Here is an 18,396-nt window from a genome sequence, read left to right on the forward strand (position 1 = left end):
CTGTTCAGCATCACAGCTTGACACTTTAATGTGAGAAATCAAATAACCAAATAAAATAGACACACAAATAATAAAACAGCCAGAACAAGAGGTTGCATATCTCCAAACATGTGTTACCCTGCAAATGCAATGGTGAAAGAAATGGGGACACCAGAATACGTACTGCAACAACCAGGGTGAATACTAAGCAAGATACACACCACCAAAAAAAAAAAGCCTGCATTTGTAGAGGTCAAAATACGAACTTTCATGCCCATGGCACGCAAATGGATCGATGGCCAACTCAGGAAGCGGATGTCCAGTGCAATTTAAACCTTTGGCCTCCAACCACAGAGGAAGTGAACCAGGTCTCATTTGGGCCCTTTTTTGCCCCTTTTAGATGGGGCCTTGGGGACAAGGGCCTTTGGCTCAGCTGCCTTGCGGCGTCTTCCACTAGTCGACACAGGAGGGTCAGCCGAGGTGGAAGGTTGGGGAGCAGCTTGGGGTGGGGCAGCAGATGGGGGATTGTCCCTTAGGGACCTGGCGGTGGACAGTTGCTCCGCAAGAAGTTCATTCTGGCGGCTGAGGTGTTGGCCAATGCTTAGCATGCCAGCCGCCAGAGTTTCATTAATGCGGTTCAAGGCCTCAACCTGCACCTGGTTTGTGGCCTTCCACTCCGTCAGAAAATCCGCCACCTGCTGCTGACGGATCGCAGCATCCACCCCTTGCTGCTCGATCCTGTCCAGCGTCACCAACAGGCTCTCAGTCCATGTTTCCTGTGGCTGGGGCTGGGGGCGACGTGTTGGTGGAGGCTGGACCACTTGCTCCACCTGTGGCTCTGCAGAGGAAGATGCTGCCGGTACATACTGTGTTTCTGCTTCTTCTAGGATAAGAATTGAAAACAATGTCACCATCACATACGCAATCAAAAATATCTTTCTAAATACAATGCATTACTGTGACTTACCATCAAAAGCAGCAGCAAAGACCTCCGCCGGGAGCTCACTGTCCATATTGGAGATCCCCCTGACCTCGGCCACATCGATCACGTCACAGGAGTCCAGCTCCAGGGGGGTATACTCCAAATGGTCAGGCATAGGACCTCTCCCGGTGGACATGCTGTGGTTGTACCGGTCAGTCATCTTCTTCTTCAGTGCACTTTTGAAGTCAGTCCACCTACAAGTTTAAAAATACAAATATCACCATGAGATATGTGCACCACTGTGCTACGTGTAGGGTTACCACCTAGTCCCTTTAATTCCGGACACATGTTACTTACACAGGTTCTGTGGCAGTTTAAAATTAGGTGAAGTGGAGTCTTGAAGTCAGCCAGCCACAGAACCTGTGTAATTAATATGTGTCCGGAATTAAAGGGACTAGGTGGTACCCCTAGCTACGTGACATTTGCTAGTGTGGGTGATCTTATGTTTTTTTGCCATATGTGTCCCACACACACATTCATGTCTCAATTAGGAGGCATTTCAGTGTCTCATCTCATTCATTAGGCCACTAAATGCACATACATACATCACTATGCAGAAATGACATCATCCATGGCCAAATTAGGCACCTCCACCTGGTGTGAAACTACACATTTCACCATAGCTTGACAATGTGGTTATTATGGAGTAATTTAACTATGGAATGGCATACTGGGATGTGTAGTTTTTCACCAGCTACATGTGCACAGTTTGCTCATTCTTGTTTCAGTAGCATCATATGGAACATGTTACAACAACTCTTTCAAAAACACACTTTCTCTTGTCCCATCACATACTTCACATGAGCAGAACTGTTCCCATAACCTCACATCACACCAATGGTGCATGTTTCATATATCAATGTGGGTTATTAGACATGGTTGTGTTCACATGTGACATTGAAGTGTAGCACTATCTACAAACACACCTTTCTATTAGTCTCCAAACATACATGTAACATATGTACACACATATGACATTATCAGGGGGACAAAGACCAGGGCAATTTTTCAGCAGTCTCCAGCAGGAACTGAGGCCCTTATTCTAGTTCACTCTTTCTGGCCAAATATTTCTTAGATGGACAAAACCATGTGCACTGCAGGTGAGGCAGGTGTAAAACCCCACCCAAATCTGATTATCTCTGCACAAGTAACACCTGCCTCACCTGCAGTGCACATGGTTTGGTCCATCTAAGAAATATTTGGCCAGAAAGAGTGAACTAGAATAAGGGCCTCAGTTCCTGCTGGAGACTGCTGAAAAATTGCCCTGACAAACACACTAACCTTTTCTTCACCGCGTCCCAAGTTCTGACCACTGGTGACACCTGGTTCACTTCCTCTGTGATCTTGTCCCAAAGGTTTCTCCTTGCACTGGCACCCGGCTTCCTGGTTGCCAACTCAATCCATTCGCGTGCCCTGGGCACTAGAATTCGCATTTCGGCCTCTACAAATGCAGGGTTTCTCTTTCTGGTGGTGGTATCCTGCTCAGTCCTCACCCTCGATGTTGCAGCACGTTTTCTGGTGGCCCCAGTTCTCTCACCATGCACCTGCTGGGTCACACCTGTTTGGAGAGATGCAACCTCTTGTTCTGGCTGGTTGCTTGGCCCTTGTGGAGCTGGTGGAGGTTCACCAGGGCCTGTTACTGAGGGGCCCGCTTGATCTTGCAGGCTACTCCTCTCTTGGGCCCTCCTTCTCCGCTCCTGTTCCCTCTTCTGTAATGCTTCAAGCAGGGATTCTGCTTGTGCTCTCTGCAGAGCGTCCTCTGCTGCTGAATCGTCAGAGTCAGACATGTTTGCAGCAATTGTGGCCTGCATCTGACTGAATATTTATATGTTAATTTCCCGCCATGAACAAGGGGGCGTATATTTTTCCCCGCAAGGTAGATGCAAATTTACGCCGATATTTCCCGCCGATAATTGCCGCTTAAATTACGCAGGTCTCAATGCACCTGATCAATCACCCGTATATGTATATACACAGGTTGTGGAGCATTGTGGGCTACATCGTGAAATGTGTGCACCTGTCATTCCAGCTGGTATCTGTTGGAGTTCGTGTATGCTTTGTGAGTCACATTTCAAAACATCACGTTATAATGCTTTCCTTACATATGTAATGTGTATGAAATTGTCATACAGCAACATGTTGCATTGTGGCCCTTTAGGCAGTGTAGTTATAAGTAGAGGGTTGCGTGTATTATTTTCCGCCTACTGTATATACAGTACTCCTCCCCATGCATATCGGTGTATCGTGCCCCCTTTAAGCAGCGTAGTTATAAGTAGAGGGTTGCGTTTATTATTTTCCGCACACTGTAAATACAGTACTTCTCTCTTCATTGAATGCATGCTGTTGGTTGTGGTGTGTGTATATCGGAACGGTCCGCGTAAGTTTCTATTCGCATCCAGTTTGTTAATGTAAGAGGGATTAATAAAGTTAATACCAAACAAACAATGTTTTCGACCAATCAGCAAGCACCAAAAGTGATATATGTACCTGCAATTAATAACTGCGCCATTGCCAATATGACTTGTACAAGAGCTAGGCCCTTTTCGACATCAGAGCTTTTGGCCCTGGTGGAAGTGATGGATCGTCACCTGGGGCCCAGGGGCCCATATGTTTCTAATGCGGACAAGCGGCGGGCGTATAATGCTGCCCGCCGCCTGATATTTTCCACAACCGGCGTCCGCAGAAGCCTGGGGCAGGTTGAGCGGCGCTGGTCCGACCTGCGCCGGCGGCAGCCGGTTTTACTCAGCAGCCTTCGCCGCCATATTGCCCGATGTAAGTTTTGATTACTAGTATGTCAGCGTTTTTTAGCAATGTTTTGAGTACTTTTTATAAATATGTTCCTGAGTATGGGGGTGTATATGGGTGTATAGGGGGTGTATATGGGTGTATATGGGTGTATATGGGGGGTATATGGGTGTATAGGGGGTGTATAGGGGGGGGGTTTAAGTAGTTGATCAGTTTTTGGGTGTAGGATATCAAATAGTTTGCATGATAAATGTCTGAAATTTCACAGCAATGATAATTTTGAAGGTTATGAGCATGACTAATGTGAATTTTTCTTTCCCCCTTTTTTATGAAACCCAATCTTCGATTTCTATGCCATCAACATGAACATTTCAGCACGGGCAAGGGCACGCATTCAAGCCCGGGAGCAGGCAGCCCGGGACCAGGCAGCCGAGGAGGAGGAAGAGGAGGAGGAGGAGGAGGAGGAGGAAGAGGAAGAGGAGGAGGAGGAGGAAGAAGAGGAGGAGGAACAAGAGGAGACCCAGGGTGCAGTTTGGACCCACACCATTTCCCCATCCCCTTCCCCCTCCACAACCCCCACCCCCTCCACAACCCCCACCCCCTCTACAACCCCCTCCCCAACCCACACCCCCTCCCCAACACTGGAGACAATGGGTGCAGTTTGGACCCACACCATTTCCCCATCCCCTTCCCCCTCCCCAACCCCCACCCCCTCCACAACCCCCCCCCCCCCCTCCACAACCCCCCCCCTCCACAACCCCCACCCCCTCCACAACCCCCCCCCTCCACAACCCCCACCCCCTCCACAACCCCCACCCCCCCCCCCTCCCCACCCCATTTCCAACCCCCCTACACCTCTCCACCACCCACCCCCAAACCTCTCCACTCCCCAGTCACACCCACTACCTCGGTCCAAACACCAGGACCATCCTCCTTGCTCCTGCCCCCCCCAACCACTCCACAGCCAACCAGCGGCGCCCAGGATGGCTCAAGTAGCCGTAAGTAAATAATGTGTCTAATGTTGACCTACACATTTCTACACATAAACAATCACAACAACCACATATGTGTATCCAACATCAACATTAGTTGCAACATATCACTGCAGGCCGACCATGAGGTGTGTCCTGTCCTTCTCCAGGAACAAGGCTCCCCTTGGTGGTTTTTTTGAGTGTGGCCATGCCTCACCCCTTGAATAATTGACATAACAGTACATCCAATGAGATATCCGACATTAGTGGTGTGGTAGTTATGTGGCTCCAGGTGTTGGGTAACTCCAGTTCCCAGCATGATGTGCAACACAGGGCCAGATTATAATAGAGGCGCAAGGGGTCAGTGCCCCTGGGACCCCCTCTAGCTAGGGGCCCCCTGTGGTTGTCATTTTTTTTTTTTTAAAAAGAAAATGTTTAAGTTTTGTTTTTTTTTTTAGCTAAATGTTTTGTGCATGGGTGGGGTAGTGCTGCAGCTTCACCTATCTGCCAATGTGACAATGATTTATGGTGCTGAGCATCGGGAGGCAAGGCACACTGATTGCACAAGTGTGCAGTGCATTTCTGGGAGTTGACTAAGTCCCATGACACTTTGCACCAGAGGACAGAGGCTGAGAAGTTTGTGCTGAGCTCTGATTGGTGGAGCTCATTACATACTTCTCAGGTCCATGGAGAACAGCAGCAGCAGCTTAGTCATAGGAGGGTTTTTAATCAGAGGCAGCACTAGGACTGTGAGGTCTCCTCCAGAGTAAGGGGCAGAGGGACAAACACAGGCTTTTCATGTGGTGTGTGTATATATATATATATGGTGTCTATTATTATTCCGAGTGCCGCCAACCCCCTGTCTATATATATATATATCCCCTGCAGGTAACCATTGACCAAGTTTATTCTGCCTTTACTCTATGTTTTGACAGTATAATATTCGCCCATGCAGTGTGCGGCCAGTAATGACAAGTGCAAGGGGGCCCCCCGCTCTAAAGTACCCCGGGCCCCCCAAAGGCTTAATCTGCCACTGGTGCAACTTAAATGTAGAGATTGTTTTGGTAATAGTGTGTGAGGCCATGCGGATGCATGCTTTACAAACATAGCTGTAGGCCTAGAATTTGTACAGCAATGTCCTAAATTTAAAATAGTAAGGAGTGCTTAAGCCACAACAATGTCATAACCCTTAAATAGCACAGGCTAATTGTGAGGTTAGAGGAGAGTCCCCCAAAACCAAAGTACCAATTGGGATACAGCATACATTCATTGATGAAGGAGTAATTGAATTAATGTTATTTACTATGTACAGTATGTGCGTGTTAACATATTATTTGTTAGTACTGTGTTTACAGCAGACCCATCTTCAATGTAGTTTCTAAATGTATGTGGCCTTCACACATAACTCTGAACTTTTTATTATGTACAAATACAACAAACATTTGTGTATATTAATTTTTTGTTTTATCCCTTCATTACAGACACTCAACAGCAGCAGGAGGAGGTGGCAGCCCTCATGCGGGAAATAATGGTCACCCTGGTCTACCTGCAGCTACTTTTTGGCCTTCTGGAGGCCCGCCTTTAATTTTGTATTTATCCCCCCCCCCTTTTTATTTTTGTATCCAATAAAAGTTTGATGACAGTTCGAAATTGCCTGTGTTTTTAATAATAAATATGTTAGAGGGCGTGTAAGGGTAGGTACATACAGATGTGTACTGTAAGTTATACTTGTAATTTGAGGTGAGGGGTAATGATTGATGTGTGAATGTGTGTGTTTTGGAGTAAAATAACACATAGTGAAAATGCATGAATGTTTAATGTTGTTCGATTAAAACATCACACATAACATCAGGGTAGGTATACATGTTACACATTTTGGAAAAAGTAATTACGTACATAATTTAATACATATACAGAAACACCAACATAACTTGATTTAAAAGTAACAGCAATATGGGGACACATAGATAGTGATTAAAATGCCACATTAGAACATAACAAATATACATGTAATGTGGGTTAAAATGTAGTTTTATTAGGTCTTTATTAAGGTAGACAATTGAGTTAATAGAAAACAATAAGTGAATAACAAATAGATTAATTAATCAATTGTCAGATTAGTAGTTGAGAGGCAAGATTTGCAGGTCCATATATGTGAAGGGTATGCCAGCGTGCACGGACGTACGCTCACTCTCACGAGCGGTGACATAAGCTGAGTTTTCCATTGAAAACAATAGGGACCCGTCCGTGCAAACTGGCGTACGCTCAGATCTCCGCAAGAAGTCGGTGGGGAGACGGAGGAGAGACGGCCGTAGACGGCGCCGTACGCTCAGTCGTACGCCAGTTGTCGGAGTGTAAGGGCTGGGCCGGCCGCGTACGTTGCCGTACGCTCATTTGTACACCACTCCCCTTCTACGGTATTTCTGCCCGTACGTAAGCGGCTGATTTGTGGGTGGACTTAACCCTAACGGCCGCGTACGGCTAGCGTGCGGTAATGGCGAACGTACGCACGTTTGGCCGCTCCGATCAGAATAACCTCCTAGGTGTGGCCAAATACATAAGATTGACATAAACAGAAATGTCATGGTGCCGTCCATGGAAGAATTGGCGGGGAACAGTGGCATGGAGTAGCCTGTAGTGTTGTGCAGCTCTGAGCAGATATCAAGGACAAAATTCTGCAATGGCAGTACAGGAGCACCAGCTACAGCGCTTATGGCAGCACTCCAGGTCTGACCAGTGGCGTAAGTTCAAACTAGGTGCCCGGAGGCGACATAGATGGTAGTGCCCCTCCCACCCCCACACACAGCATTGGTGACGCCCAGATACTACATACATCATGCATGTGTGTGTGTGTGTAATACTGACAGTGGGACAGGGAGAGTCACAGAGGGAAAGGGAAAGTGACAGGACTCGGAGGGACATGGACGGAAAGAGTGACAGCAGGGATGCAAGCCTGGAGAGTGACAGCTGGGACATGGACGCGGAGAGTGACAGCAGGGGTGCGGGTGGGGGAGAGTGAGAAAAGATAGGCTACAGTACTTACTTTAATGGGCACAGGGTTCAAGAGGTGGTGTGTGGTGGGGATCCAGCCTTGGCAGGGAGAAATGCCGAGACACCCCATGGATCCCACAGTGGGATCCAGCATTGGCACTGAGGAGAGCCAGGCGCAGCACACGTGGATGCCCGGCAAAGACAAGCAAAGCTGCAGTTTATTAGGAGAAACACAAGTGGGACTCTTCCGGAACAACTGCAGCAGCGGCAGGTGCGCTACGTCTCACTACAGAAGTTAAATAAATAGCGCTAATAGATGGATTGTGTAACTTCTGCCGCAGCTGCAGTTGTAACAGAAGTGTCCCAGAAGCTAGTCATTTGTGTGTCTCCTATTTCAGCAATGCATACTCTGCGGCCAAGTGGCGGCTTCTCTATGCCTGTAATGGTTAACACCTGGTGGCCAATGCCTCCATTGGCTCCAGGAGTTACGCCACTGTATACTGCATATATATAATATATATATATACACATACAGTATGTATATATATATATATGTATATACTGTATATATAAAACATGTGTGTGTCCCCAAAAGACCAACCTCTGACCCCGATGGTCACTCATGCAGCCACAGCGTCTCCCATCCAGCTCCTCCTCTTCACTACCGCTGTTGCCAATGGTCCTTTTTACAGACTTGTCTTCCTTCCTCCTCACTTGCTCAGGCCAGGTGCGGATGTCATGTAAATTCCGCAGAGCCAGCAAGGTGACACAGAGGAAAGGCGGGGGCGCTCAGGCGGACGCTGCAGCAGCACCAGCATTAACACGGAGGGGAGGCTGGGGGGGCTCGGGCAGCCGCCATAGCAATAACACGGAGGCGGGGCTGGGCGGGGGGGGAGGGCGGGGTGGCTCAGGTGCCCGCTGCAGAAACCGCAGCAATAACACGGAGGAGAGGCGGGGGCGGGACTCGGGCAGCAGCCGCAGCAGTAAAGTACCTGGGAGCCGCTGCTGCATAAGTAACGGCACGGGGCCCGCCCTGCCGCAGCATTCAGCCAACCACCTCAAAATGCAGACCTAATGAGAAGAACATCGTGAGGCAATGGAGCCAGTGCCCCCTTTAAGGCTGGCGCCCGGCGGCAGATGACTCCATTGCCTCCGGGAGTTCCGCCACTGGGTCTGACAATGCACAGCTGGGGAGTGCTGTGAACCTCAGTTTTGTGACAATCTGGATAATAACATGGGAGTTCTATTTCACATGGAATGTTGCTATGAGCAACCAATCAGAATCTTCTTACTTATTTAACATCCTCTAGAAAAGTGTTCGCCAACCCGTTGCTCTTGAGCTACTGGTAATCACCATGCCTGCACTGCCTCCCTCCCCTCCCCTCCCCTCTGGGCTTCTATGTGAAGGAGTGCAGGCTTCTCTGATGGCCAGCGGTGCCATATTTAAAATGGCCTGCCAGGGGTGTGAGAGAAGCCTGAGCTCAGCTCTTCTCCTATCACTGGCCAGTGGCAGCAGTGGAGGATAATCACTGAGCGAACTTCAGTCAGCCATGTATAGCACTGGGTTCCCCACAACTTTCCTTGCAGCGAGCAGCCACTCATAGCTGCCTCTCCATCAGCAAATCAGCACAAGCCGCCATTGAGAGATCCGAGGACTATGTCTCCACATCTCACTGCTCATTTCCCACATGCATTCCACCGCAGGATAGGTTTTTCTTATCCCCCCACACCTCTGAGTATTGCTGAGTTAACCTATGAGGGGGCATTATGAATTGGCATTATTGGGCACATTATTTATTTTTAAGCAGAACTGCAGGAGGCATTATGTGGTAAGCTGCATCTTATACCATGTAACCCCCTGGCAATGAGCATTGCACCCCCTGGCAAAGACCAGGTAATTTAAAATTAATTAAAAGCATTACTGTGAGGCATTGCGGTGTGTGTCATACAGTGTTGTGTGAGGGGCATTGCAGTGTGTGTCATATTGTGTCAAGGGCATTGTGGTGTGTGGCATATGGTGTCAGGGTCATTGCAGTGTGTGGCATATTGTGCCAGGGGCATTGCGGTGTGTGGCATATTGTGTCACACAATAGTAGTACGTTTATTTATAAGGCGCCACAAGGTGTCCACAGTGCCGTACATAGCAAACAAAAAACAAATGACAAGGTAACGTACAGGGTGTGTTGAAAAATACAGTATAAATAGGGGTGTAGCTGGTAGAAATAAAATCAGCATCAGTTCAGAAGTAGGTGTCAAAATTGTCGAGGAAACTGAAGATGAAGTAGAGGAAGGGAAGAACAGGACAGGAGCACAGGTGAGGTAAAGAGGTAGGGTGAGTACGTGAGGCAGGAGGACCCTACTCATAAGAGTTAACATAATAAAAGGAGGTGTCAGGGGCATTGCGGTGTGTGGCATATAGTGTATGGGGCATTACGGTGTGTGGCATAAGGTGTCAGAGGCATCACAGTGTGTGGCATATTGTTTCAGGGACATTGTGGTGTGTGGCATATTGTGTCAGGGCATTGCGGTGTGTGGCATATGGTGTCAGGGGCATTGCGGTGTGTGACATATGGTGTCAGGGGCATTCCAGTGTATGGCATATTGTGTCAGGGGCATTGCTGTGTGTGGCATATTGTGTCATGGGCATTGCTGTGTGTGGCATATTGTGTCAGGGGCATTGCTGTGTGTGGCATATTGTGTCAGGGGCATTGCTGTGTGTGGCATATTGTGTCAGGGGCATTGCTGTGTGTGGCATATTGTGTCAGGGGCATTGCTGTGTGTGGCATATTGTGTCAGGGCATTGCGGTGTGTGGCATATGGTGTCTGGGGCATTGCAGTGTATGGCATATTATGTCGGGGCATTGCTGTGTGTGGCATATGGTGTCCGGGGCATTGCTGTGTGTGGCATATTGTGTCAGGGGCATTGCTGTGTGTGGCATATTGTGTCAGGGCATTGCGGTGTGTGGCATATGGTGTCGGGCATTGCAGTGTATGGCATATTGTGTCGGGGCATTGCTGTGTGTGGCATATGGTGTCCGGGGCATTGCTGTGTGTGGCATATTGTGTCAGGGGCATTGCTGTGTGTGGCATATTGTATCAGGGGCATTTTTCTGGTATTAGACTGATTTATTTTTTTCACAATTTTTGGTAGCTCTTCAGGAGGTTTATTTTGTCTCAAGTAGCTCACGCCCATTTAAGGTTGGAGACCACTGCTCTAGAAAATAGTTTTGATGCCAATAGCAACATCCCATGAGAAATAGAACTCCCGTCTTAGTAAATTTCTCCAATTGGTCCAACACCATATGAAACTTGACCATGTTTAAGGTCAACAGGTACAAAAGGACAACTCAACATTTTGTACCCATCGACCTAATGTATGTTGACCAATGGGGTCAACCTCTTAAATGTCAACCTTAACATTGTCAACCTTCTATACCACATGCTTTTATTTGTTATACATATGACTTTTCGACATTATTACAGTGTATAAATGCTACCATCATACGTGGATTACTATGGCACATTTTATCGCCAGCTTTACAATTACATTTTTGTAAGTGATCTTTTCCTGCCGTGCAGCTAAAATGTGTGATGTGGGATGATTTAATCCCTATGGGTGAAAACCTAAGCAACAAAATACACTTCAAATGATTGGTGAAGAGTGAGGTGACTGGTTCCTGTCATTACACACGTCTCTAGGAGGTGGCGTTGCACTCCAGTTTTCATTCACGTATCCAGACTCTAATCTATTTTCAGAACTAAAGGTCATCTTGGATCAGAGGACATTTATTATACTAGTTAAATAAAAATAGCTGCACAGGACACAGGATGCATTTCCAGTTTCAGACCAGTAGCATGTTGTTTTATTAAGATAAAGCCACTTTTTTACACAGCAGACCTTTATGTTAATCGAAATAAACAATGGGCGAAATGTAATAGGGTGCGATTTTTAGACTAAAAAAAAATCGCACCAAATCGCACCTTTAAAAATCGCATTTTTTGCCGCGAATTCGCATATGTAATGAGATGCGAATTAGCGGGAAAAAATGCGATTTGCCGCGATTTGCCGCGATTTTTAGTCATGAAAATGTGCGCATTTTCAGTCATGAAAATGTGCGCATTTTTATAAATGCGATTTTGTGCAAAAAAAAAAAAGTAAAAAAAAAAACGGCGTGGGGTCCCCCCTCCTAAGCATAACCAGCCCCGGGCTCATTGAGCCGGACCTGGTTCCAAAAATACGGGGGGACAAAAAGCATAGGGGTCCCCCGTATTTCTGAAACCAGCCCCGGACTCTTGGACCGGTCCTGGTTCCAAAAATACGGGGGACAAAAAATCTGGGGGTCCCCCATATTTTGAAACCAGCACCGGGCTCCAACAGCCCGCGGTGTCATGCCACAGCCGGGGGACACTTTTTATACAAGGTCCCCCGGCCAAAACATGAGCACCGTGGCTGGTCAGCCTTGGACGGGGTACCTGAAGGAGTGGGGACCCCCCCAATAAAGGGGTCCCCCCCCCCAGGCTTCACCCGTCCAGGGCTGAAGCCCGGGGCTGTCACCGGCGTCCGTGGCCAGTGGACGCCGGCCTGATAGGGTTAAATCCATCATACATATCATTACATTGCTTTTTACCGGCGAACTACAAGTGCCAGCAGACCTCCCCCGCATGCTGGGACTTGGAGAACCACAAGTCCCAGCATGCAGGGCATTAATGGGCCCGCTGGGACTTGTAGTCCACCTGTAAAAAGAATGTTTATAAAAAACACACACACAGAGAAGTACAAGTTTATTACACACACACACCTCAATTTTACACCAGCATACTTACCATTCCTGGATCCAGCGCTGGTCTGGCTGCTTCACAGCCGGCTCCCCCCGCACTGACAGGCAGCGGGGAGAACCGGCTTTCTCCGTTGCCTGTCACCGGCTTTCTCCGTAGCTTCTGTAGCTCTGTCCGAGTGCTACAGAGGCTGAGAGCGCGATTGGCTGAGCTACAGTATGCGTCTCCATGGAGACGCATAGCTCAGTCCTGATTGGCTGAGCTATGCGTCTCCATGGAGACGCATACTGTAGCTCAGCCAATCGCGCTCTCAGCCTCTGTAGCACTCGGACAGAGCTACAGAAGCTACGGAGAAAGCCGGTGACAGGCAACGGAGAAAGCCGGTTCTCCCCGCTGCCTGTCAGTGCGGGGGGAGCCGGCTGTGAAGCAGCCAGACCAGCGCTGGATCCAGGAATGGTAAGTATGCTGGTGTAAAATTGAGGTGTGTGTGTGTAATAAACTTGTACTTCTCTGTGTGTGTGTTTTTTATAAACATTCTTTTTACAGGTGGACTACAAGTCCCAGCGGGCCCATTAATGCCCTGCATGCTGGGACTTGTGGTTCTCCAAGTCCCAGCATGCGGGGGAGGTCTGCTGGCACTTGTAGTTCGCCGGTAAAAAGCAATGTAATGATATGTATGATGGATTTAACCCTATCAGGCCGGCGTCCACTGGCCACGGACGCCGGTGACAGCCCCGGGCTTCAGCCCTGGACGGGTGAAGCCTGGGGGGGGGGGACCCCTTTATTGGGGGGGTCCCCACTCCTCCAGGTACCCCGTCCAAGGCTGACCAGCCACGGTGCTCATGTTTTGGCCGGGGGACCTTGTATAAAAAGTGTCCCCCGGCTGTGGCATGACACCGCGGGCTGTTGGAGCCCGGTGCTGGTTTCAAAATACGGGGGACCCCCAGATTTTTTGTCCCCCGTATTTTTGGAACCAGGACCGGTCCAAGAGTCCGGGGCTGGTTTCAGAAATACGGGGGACCCCTATGCTTTTTGTCCCCCCGTATTTTTGGAACCAGGTCCGGCTCAATGAGCCCGGGGCTGGTTATGCTTAGGAGGGGGGACCCCACGCCGTTTTTTTTTTATAAAAACACTTTTACACATTTTTATTAACAGAACCATGCACAGATCTCAATGATCTGTGCATGGTTCTGTCAAATTCGCCTGTCAGAACCTGGTCTATTTTTTTTGCGATTTTTGGTAACATTGACCAAAAATCGCACCCTATTACATTTGCGAGTTGTATACTTTATAATGGGAAAACATCTGGGGCGAAATGTAATAGGGTGCGTTTTTTTAGACTAAAAAAAAATCGCACCAAATCGCACCTTTAAAAATCGCGTTTTTTGCCGCGAATTCGCATATGTAATGAGATGCGAATTAGCGGCAAAAAATGCGATTTGCCGCGATTTTTAGTCATGAAAATGTGCGCATTTTCAGTCATGAAAATGTGCGCATTTTCATAAATGCGATTTTGTGCTAAAAAAAAAAAGTAAAAAAAAAAATGGCGTGGGGTCCCCCCTCCTAAGCATAACCAGCCCCGGGCTCATTGAGCCGGACCTGGTTCCAAAAATACGGGGGAACAAAAAGCATAGGGGTCCCCCGTATTTCTGAAACCAGCCCCGGACTCTTGGACCGGTCCTGGTTCCAAAAATACGGGGGACAAAAAATCTGGGGGTCCCCCGTATTTTGAAACCAGCACCGGGCTCCAACAGCCCGCGGTGTCATGCCACAGCCGGGGGACACTTTTTATACAAGGTCCCCCGGCCAAAACATGAGCACCGTGGCTGGTCAGCCTTGGACGGGGTACCTGGAGGAGTGGGGACCCCCCCCAATAAAGGGGTCCCCCCCCCCAGGCTTCACCCGTCCAGGGCTGAAGCCCGGGGCTGTCACCGGCGTCCGTGGCCAGTGGACGCCGGCCTGATAGGGTTAAATCCATCATACATATCATTACATTGCTTTTTACCGGCGAACTACAAGTGCCAGCAGACCTCCCCCGCATGCTGGGACTTGGAGAACCACAAGTCCCAGCATGCAGGGCATTAATGGGCCCGCTGGGACTTGTAGTCCACCTGTAAAAAGAATGTTTATAAAAAACACACACACAGAGAAGTACAAGTTTATTACACACACACACCTCAATTTTACACCAGCGTTACTTACCATTCCTGGATCCAGCGCTGGTCTGGCTGCTTTACAGCCGGCTCCCCCCGCACTGACAGGCAGCGGGGAGAACCGCTTTCTCCGTTGCCTGTCACCGGCTTTCTCCGTAGCTTCTGTAGCTCTGTCCCAGTGCTACAGAGGCTGAGAGCGTGATTGGCTGAGCTACAGTATGCGTCTCCATGGAGACGCATAGCTCAGCCAATCAGGACTGAGCTATGCGTCTCCATGGAGACGCATACTGTAGCTCAGCCAATCACGCTCTCAGCCTCTGTAGCACTGGGACAGAGCTACAGAAGCTACGGAGAAAGCCGGTGACAGGCAACGGAGAAAGCGGTTCTCCCCGCTGCCTGTCAGTGCGGGGGGAGCCGGCTGTAAAGCAGCCAGACCAGCGCTGGATCCAGGAATGGTAAGTAACGCTGGTGTAAAATTGAGGTGTGTGTGTGTAATAAACTTGTACTTCTCTGTGTGTGTGTTTTTTATAAACATTCTTTTTACAGGTGGACTACAAGTCCCAGCGGGCCCATTAATGCCCTGCATGCTGGGACTTGTGGTTCTCCAAGTCCCAGCATGCGGGGGAGGTCTGCTGGCACTTGTAGTTCGCCGGTAAAAAGCAATGTAATGATATGTATGATGGATTTAACCCTATCAGGCCGGCGTCCACTGGCCACGGACGCCGGTGACAGCCCCGGGCTTCAGCCCTGGACGGGTGAAGCCTGGGGGGGGGGACCCCTTTATTGGGGGGGTCCCCACTCCTTCAGGTACCCCGTCCAAGGCTGACCAGCCACGGTGCTCATGTTTTGGCCGGGGGACCTTGTATAAAAAGTGTCCCCCGGCTGTGGCATGACACCGCGGGCTGTTGGAGCCCGGTGCTGGTTTCAAAATACGGGGGACCCCCAGATTTTTTGTCCCCCGTATTTTTGGAACCAGGACCGGTCCAAGAGTCCGGGGCTGGTTTCAGAAATACGGGGGACCCCTATGCTTTTTGTTCCCCCGTATTTTTGGAACCAGGTCCGGCTCAATGAGCCCGGGGCTGGTTATGCTTAGGAGGGGGGACCCCACGCCGTTTTTTTTTTTATAAAAACACTTTTACACATTTTTATTAACAGAACCATGCACAGATCTCAATGATCTGTGCATGGTTCTGTCAAATTCGCCTGTCAGAACCTGGTCTATTTTTTTTGCGATTTTTGGTAACATTGACCAAAAATCGCACCCTATTACATTTGCGAGTTGTATACTTTATAATGGGAAAACATCTGGATGCGAATTGAAATGTGACTAAAAATCGCACTTCTAAAAGTGCGATTTCGCGGTAAAAAGTGCGATTTTTTACCGCGATTTTCAACCTATTAAATGTGCGATTTTCGGAAAATGTGCGATTTCGGCCGTTTTTGACCAAAAATCGCACATGTCTAAAAAATCGCACTCTATTACATTTCGCCCCTGGATGCGAATTGAAATGTGACTAAAAATCGCACTTCTAAAAGTGCGATTTCGCGGTAAAAAGTGCGATTTTTTACCGCGATTTTCAACCTATTAAATGTGCGATTTTCGGAAAATGGCCGATTTCGGCCGTTTTTGACCAAAAATCGCACATGTCTAAAAAATCACACCCTATTACATTTCGCCCAATGTTTTACATTTTCTTGAGGATTCTCTTTATGCTTAGTTTGTGACTAGGAACTGTGTAGTGATTAAAAGATACCAGACATTATGTATGTCCTAAGGACAAGTTTATAATGTTGTGTTTCCCTAGTTTGTCCTTGGTAGCCAGCTTTATTGTCAATTGCCAGTATCAGGAAATGATTAGAAAGAATGGCAATACACAAAATGAAAAACTGAATTAATTACATAATAACATCGCAAAAACGTTGCTCTCTTGATCTTCTTTGATTATTGGCCACAACATTCCCATGCATCACTGATTGACGATATGGATGTATCATATCAGATGCATGGAACAGTTACATTTATTTATTTACAGTTAATTATATAGCGCAGCTTATTCTGTTTCACTTTACTATTGGAAACAACAGTGATTAAACAAACTGAGTAGAAACAAACCTACATAGAGGTAGGAGGGCACTGTTCGCAAGCTTACAATCTATAGAATGCTCACAAATACAGGGGCGAGATGCACCAAACAAAAAATGCTGTAAAAACCCTATTTTCAGGGTTTTTATTACATTTTCATATACCGCAAAGCCCCACCGCCGGGGCTTCGCTGCAGGGGGCTATGCCAGTTCTAGATGGCATAACCCCATAGAAGCCTATTGGATTCCCTACGCGTCGCCAACCACCCCTTTCCCCACACCTGTGTCCGGGCAGCCTCCCGCTGTGCTGCCCGGACCAGTGACCTCCTCCTCCCTGCACCTCTTCCGGGTGCAGGGAGGATGAGGTGGAGCCCAGGCCAAGCAGCAACAGCCGGGTAAGGGTCCAGGGAGAGAGGAGGGACCCACTGCACATCGCCAGAGCCAGCCACAACGCAAAGGAATGCTCTTAACATAAGAGCTGTCCTTTTCATTACTAATCGCATATGTTAGTGCACATGCAATTATTAACAATGCGATGTGCACAGGGGCGTAAGTTCATCCTAGTCGCCCAGAGGCAAGTTGAAGTTTGATGCCCACCCCATTATTAAAAAGGGAAAACAAATATGGTGTGTGTATATCACATATGACTTGCATAATTATATAGATGGCATTCTAGGCCAGTCAACAGTGACCAGAGCCCACAGTGAATTGGCAGGGCTCCAGCTATGCTGTGTGTCAACAGCCGATGGGTCAGGATCAGACTCAGTGGGTGCGCTGCATAGCTCCATTGGAAGAGCAGTAGTCACACTTGTATTCTGCTGTGAACCACACAGGTGCTGCTGTACATGCAGGTACCCAAGGACGTAACTAGCAAAGGTGCAAGGGGTGCAGCTGCTATGGGGCCAAGAGCTGGAGGGGGCCAATCTTTATTGTCTAAGTAATATGTTTTACATACATTTGTCTCCATCAGTTGCTAAATAGGGGGGCCTTAAAAAACTTTGCTATGGGGCCTACGAATATCTAGTTACGCCCCTGCAGGTACCCCTTTAGGGCTTGGAGCCCTGAGGCAGGCAACTCTATTGCCTCTGGGAGTTACACCCCTTGTTGTGTATGATACACTTATAGTACAGTAATTGCCAAGTGCAACAGCATTCCTCAGGTGGTGGCCCTGTAGTATTGAAAGCAAGAGCAGTGTAAAGTACCGCCAATAATTATTATAGTTACATATACAATGGAAGCATAGCAGCACAATCTAATGGAGGGAAATACTATTTAATATCCCTTATTCATGTAGAAGGGGATCTGTATTGTACACTACAGTAGTTACAAAAGATGGGCTTTCTACTGCGCCTATTTGGAACTATTGCCATCTTTGTATTCTGTCCATAGACTGTACTAGCAACAAGAAAATAGTTGCGTTGAATAAAGTACAGGAAGTGATAAAGCCTTAACATTCCAATCAGGAGCTTCTCCTTGTAACAAACCTGTCATTATGGTCACACAGTCTCAGGTGCTCTACTCATTGCTTCTTGCATGAATGTTTTGCAGCCACTTCGTCACAGGCAAGAACATGTGTAACCCCATGCACATACCGCCTCATGTCCCCTACTTGACTTGCGTGATTGTGCTATTCATGCAGGCCTATAGATGCCATTATTACAGCTCCGGATAAGACGTGTCATGTGACAAGAGTGTGTGAATTTAGGAGCAAGCCCGA

At 48.1% G+C, this 18,396-nt stretch overlaps 1 protein-coding gene across 3 annotated transcripts in view; it reads left to right on the plus strand.

Annotated features, from left to right (window-relative positions):
• The window catches only part of RNF182 (ring finger protein 182), a 94,064-nt gene that overhangs the window by 38,866 nt on the left and 36,802 nt on the right, over positions 1–18,396 (plus strand). The window lies entirely within an intron of this gene.

Source organism: Crinia signifera, chromosome 5 (assembly GCF_055691185.1).
Source record: "Crinia signifera chromosome 5, ASM5569118v1, whole genome shotgun sequence".
Lineage (NCBI taxonomy): Eukaryota > Metazoa > Chordata > Amphibia > Anura > Myobatrachidae > Crinia > Crinia signifera.